The sequence below is a fragment of the Microtus pennsylvanicus genome, chromosome 1, assembly GCF_037038515.1.
Source record: "Microtus pennsylvanicus isolate mMicPen1 chromosome 1, mMicPen1.hap1, whole genome shotgun sequence".
In the NCBI taxonomy this organism is placed as follows: Eukaryota; Metazoa; Chordata; class Mammalia; order Rodentia; family Cricetidae; genus Microtus; species Microtus pennsylvanicus.
In genome coordinates this window covers 28505759-28511758 of record NC_134579.1, presented here as the reverse complement: position 1 = coordinate 28511758, position 6000 = coordinate 28505759, and positions in this window count along the sequence as shown.

Sequence of the window (6000 nt, the reverse complement as noted above, 5' to 3'; positions counted from 1 at the left end):
AACACATATACGTAGACAAAACTAAAATCTTTAAAAGTTTTAATTTCCATAAAAATTAAACTTTTAAAAAATTTTTTATTCACTTAACATTCCAACCACAATTCTCCTTCCCACCCCTCCTCCCATCCCTCTTCATCTCTCCCCCAACCCACCCCTCATTCACTCCCCCAAAGGGTAAGACCTCCCTTGGGGAGTCAACAAAGCCTGACACTTTAAGTTGAGGCAGGACCAAGCCCCTCCCCCCACATCAAGGCTAATCAAGCCTTCCCACCAGATGGAAGGGGCTTCAAAAAGCTAGCTCATGCACCAGGGATAGATCCTGGTCCCACTGCCAGGGGCCCCACAAACGAACAAGGCTACAAAACTGTCACCCACATGCAGAGGGCCTAGATGGGTGCCACGCAGGCTCCACAGCTGCCGGTCTAGAGTTCATGAGCTCCCACAAGGTTCAGATGTCTCTGTAGATTTTCCCATCATCTTGACCCACTTTGCTCAGATAATCCCTCCTCCCTCTCTTCGACTGGATTCCCAAAACTCAGCCAGTGCTTGACTGTGGATCTCTGCAGCTGGTTCCATCAGTTACTGGATGAAGGATCCATGACCACAGTTAGGGTAGTCACCAATCTGATTGCAGGGGAAGGCCGGTTCAGGCACCCTCTCCACTATTGCTAGGAGTCTTAGCTGGGGTCTTCCTGTGGATTCCCAGCAATTTCCCTAGCACCAGGTTTCTCCCTAACCCCATAATGGCTCCCTCTATCAAGATATCTCTTTCATTGCTCTCCCTCTTCCACCCTCCCCCCTCACAGTACGTACTCATGACTCATACGTGGATACTACATGTAGAGCCAATAGCCAGACTACAACCCACAGCTGCAGAGAAGCTGGGTAACAAGGAGGACCCTAAGAGGAACACATGAATCACCCTGGGAAGGGGAATTAGATGAGAGCTCCTGGTAGAGTGGAGGGGATGGGGAATCAAAACATAAAAATTAAACTTAATTTATTGGGTATTTTTAAACATTCTACTAAATAAATCTGGGGTTTGAAAGAAAATAAAAACAAAGTATAAGCTACTTGGTGCTGAATCACAATACTGATGGTGGATATGCAGTTATAACTGCCGACCTGGCCACACATGCTACATGTAACATTATATATATATCATGATATATATATATATATATATATATATATATATATATATATAAAACATACATAAAGAACCAAAGATACAGAATTTCATGTCCGCCAGTGTATTAAAGGAACAGTATAATGCAGCCATTCAACCTTCAAGGAATGTAGGCTGCTTCCTTATTAAAAATTACTGAACGGCCTGAGAAGATGGCTCAGAGGGTAGAAGCCATGCATTCAAGCATGAAGACACGAGATCAGGAGAATGGCTGGGACTCACTGACTGCCAGTCTAGCCAAGAGCACAAGGGACAGTGACAGACCTTTTCTCCAGGGACTAAGGCAGAGAGAGGAAATAACTAAGAGACAGTAATTCAGAAAATAGAAAATGTTTCTAATAGGGAAATTAGAAATAATGTTTATTATGAACTAATTACACATAAAAGTGAGCAAACAATACTCCAATTTTGTGTTGCAAACTAGTAATTATGGCTCCAGCTCACAGTGAAATGGTATTACATGTTCATTGATAACTGAGCTGTTCAACTCACAGTGAAATGGTATTACAGGTTCATTGATAACTGCGTTGTTCAGCTCACAGTGGGATGGTATTACATGTTCATTGATAACTGCATTGCTTGCTTTCTATTGCTATGATAAACACAGAGACACTGTAGCCAAAAGCAACTTGGGGAGAAAGGTTTAATTTTTGCTTATGATTCTCAAGTCACACTTCTTCAGTGAGGGAAGACAGGACAGGAACTCAAAGTAGGAATGTGGAAGAACTGAAGCAGAGGCCGTGGAGGAACTGACTACTGGCTTGCTCCCCGTGGCTTGCACCGGCTGCATTCTTATGCAACTAAAGACCACCTGCACAGGAGTGGCACCCCCACTGTGGAGTGGGCCCTCCTGGGGTGGGCCCCCCATCAGTCACTACTGTATAAAATGCCCCCAGATTTGAATATAGCCTAATCTGACAGAGGCATTTTCTCAACTGAAGTTCCCTCTTCCAAAATGACTCTAGTTTGTGTCAAGTTGACAGAAAACAAAGAGAAAAGCACAAAACAGTACATGGGATAAATGAATGAGGTAATAATCCTAGTAAATTGGTTGAATCAATAAAAAAAATTAATGAAATTAGTATAAGTGACCATGTACATCCTATGTAATACTATTTGTTTCAGGATCAGTAATACAAGTTGTTCTTGAAAAAAAAAAAAACCTGTTTCCTTAGCAATAGATTTGGGGCACTTCCTTACAGTTTAACAATAACACGCTCAAACACTGCTCCCCTAAGTCAGAACACCGACACGGCAGAGCTGCTGTGCCTTAGGCGATCTCCTTAATGACACGATTGCTAGAGAGAAGTTTTCTAGGAAATAGATTCAAAAGGAAAAAAAACCTTTGAACTTTTACTCTCAGTGGGGGAAGGGTAAGCTCCGCACGATTCTGATAAAGGGATGTGGGAAATGTCAGGTATTCAGTCTTCCTCAGGCTGGGATGGCAGTAATGCCACTTGGCAAAGGAAGTCAATGAAAATGTCATAGGTGATAAGGACAGAATCTGCCGGTCCAAACAGTAGCACAAACAGTGAAGACTGATGAACGGATGTCATGGCATTAGGAAACGACAGGCAGGGCAGACAGACTCTAAGAATGGCGAGAATTATGGGGGAGTCCTAGGAGAACTTTAAGACACGTTAAAGACAGATTGCCTAAAATGAGCTGTCTGGACACTAAGGGGAAACAATTCGCTGCAAGATGTGTGGTAATGGAGGGAGCTAGAGGCTAATACATCATTCTCGCACATACACTACAAGGGCATGGAAGATGCACGCTAACGCAGCCGCACACCAAAACGTCGATTCATCCTATTTATAAACCAGCTCTTGTCCTGTGCCTCAAACCATTCCCAGGGGAAAATTCATGACAGATTTAAACTGATCCGTCTGATTCTTCCCCTCGACTTTCTTATTAAGCACAAATCTAGAAGGAAATAAAAATGTCCAGGATTAAGTGGTTGCCTTCAGTAACAAAACTGAGTAAAAGCTGCCTAGTAGAAGCCTGGCTTGAACTTGGAACGTGCTCCAGGAACTGTCTGTGAGCCTGAGGTGGAGCCAACAGAAGACCTGGGTCCTTTGTTTCCCAGAGGGACTTGAGTCAGCCTTTTCATGTCCAAGGAGCCTAAGTTTTGTCTGAGGAGGGAAATAAACCTTCCCATATAGGTATATATGTGTCCACAGCTTCTCAGCAGGCATGGGCTGAGCAAATGCAATCTATAACTTGTAATAACAGGTTAATAAGGATTGACCCTTATCTGTGATGTAGGTAAGCTGGGTGATCAGTTATGTTGAAATCATTTCAGCCTTTGTTATCCAGTATAAATAAAAGAGAAGTATGTACCTTGTTTGAATTATAAAATTTACTGGTTGTGGAAAGTGGCAAAATATTTTCTCGAGCCTGTATTTCACCAGCGCTGGGAGGCAGGACTTTAGTCCAGTTAAACTGCAGCTGGCTGTCACTCTTTGGGGACATCTTGCCGTTCTGCTCGTGGCTGTGGATTTTAGGCATCCTATCTCTCCCTTGTGAGTGGATAGGTCTGCTGATTACTTTTCTTCCCTGGCAGCTTGCAGGGCACCCACGCAGAACCGTGAAAGCTTGTACTCGGGGAGTAGGCTTCCAGGTCAGACCCAGCACAGTTTTCCGAGTTCTGTATCTGAAATGCATGGCGTCTTCAGCAACAGGAACTCATATCTTCACATTCTGGCAGGTACTTAAGGGCACCAGCACTAAGCCTGTATCATGTTAGGGCCCTCTTGAATTCCCTTGACTAATAACTCAAAGGGAGATTCCTCATCCCTGGTGCTGGAGGTTTTGTTAGTTAGCATCTCCTGTGGCCCTCAAGGGGAGCATTATCACTAGTCATACCACTAGAAATCATACCTAGTGGTGTGACACACACAGAGAGTTATTCACCCCTCCTCTCTCCCTCTGTATTGCCCTTCTCCTCTCCCCTATTACCCCCTTCATTTTTCCTATCTCTCCCTTCCCAGGACCTGTATCCTACTATGGCCACTTTCCCAAACCAGCATCAATCTCTATCCGCATTTTTAATACTTATCGGTAAGCCCACAAGTAAGTGTGGCTCTCATGCCTCATAAAAGAACTTCTTTGGCAGCATATGGAAACCATCGCAGAAAGTCATAACCGGTCAAAATACAGAGAACCACTGACTGGGGTTACCCAGCCCCAATTGATACACCTACAACACAAGATGCAAAAGGATATGGAAACATTGCATGAGGCAGAGGACCAGAACACATACTGTGAGATTACATCAACTGTGTATAATACGGAAGCTGTACCCATGAACTCTTACCAATACGGTTGCCTAAACAAGACCTGAATAGTAATAATACCAGTTGATATCCCAGTGTGGATGAGGGAAATCTTTCAAGGTCACGCCCCTTGATAAAAAGCTATAGGCAATTGTGGACTAATGAGAGAAGAATCCGTCTTCCCCAGGAACCTTCTTATAGTACGCGGGCCCACCAGCCAACCCAAGGATGCCACACCCAGAGTGAGCTGGGCCCTCGTGTCAATCATCTGTTGGTAAATGCACCATAAGCTTGCTCTCGGTTCAGTCTGGTGGGGGCTTTTCTTCAACTGAGGCTCCCTCTTCCAAAATAACTCTAGCCTGTGTCAAGTTCACAGAAGAACTAGCTAGCACACATATGTAACAATAATAACTAAGAAAATGAGGCTATAAATTTGAGGGGGATAGGAAAGGCTAAAGGGGGGAGAATGAAGGGGAAGTGGTGTAAATACAGTACAAATATAAAATATAAAAGTAAGAAAAGAAATATACTGTTTCCTTTCTGCTGCCTGTAGCTTAGAAATATGTCTTACACTTCTTCTGGATGGATAAGTATTTCAAGCCTCGTGAGCAAGCCATGTTCTAGCGACAATTCTGCCATTGCAGTGTACATAAATGAGGGAATCTGTGTTCCAATAAAACTTTCTCTATAAAAGCAGGCTTAGCCAATAGTTTCATTACCCTTTATGAAATGCAGCATTATATCCTATCATAAACACGCTTTCATGCATAGTAGGCATAAACAAGGTCTGGATGGCACAGACACTAGAGGGGAAATACTCGGAAGAGAATGAACTGCCCTGATGGTAGTAATAGCAGGAGGGAGACACAGTGCTTACTAAAGGCCAGGTTCATCAAGACAAGCTTGTTTTCTTCAAAAGAAAGGAAGGAAGGAAGGCAGGAAGGCAGGAAGGCAGGAAGGCAGGCAGGCAGGCAGGCAGGCAGGCAGGCAGGAAGGAAGGAAGGAAGGAAGGAAGGAAGGAAGGAAGGAAGGAAGGCTGGCTCCCGGAAAGAAAGGTCGTGAGAAGGGTTCTTCTACCATCAACAAGATGGCGACCTGAGAAAGCACTGTCACCATTTATAAGCTCACCCACGGGATGGGCTTCAAGAGCCACGCCCCTTCTCCACTTGTAGAACTTTGGAGAGTTGCCACCAGGGAGGTGAGGATGCCTAGTGTGCACTGCTACCATGCTTGGTACGTGGGCCAAAGGAGGAAGGAATGTTCTATATCATTTTGGGGTACGTTTGTCCAGAAAATGTAATGAGGACCAAGAGTCAACAAGCCAGCTTTGGAGTCTGATATGTAGCATGAATAATAAAAACTCAGAAACAGAAATTAGGGTTCAACCTGAAGACCAGATAAGCAAGGCAGTCAAGTCACTAGAGAAGTCTTACCTCTACCAAGGCTGGGCAACTGCAAACTAAGCAGACAGCCTCTCTCTCCTCTCATTTTATATTCCCTCTAGTGCTGGGATTAAAGGTGTGACTCCCTACT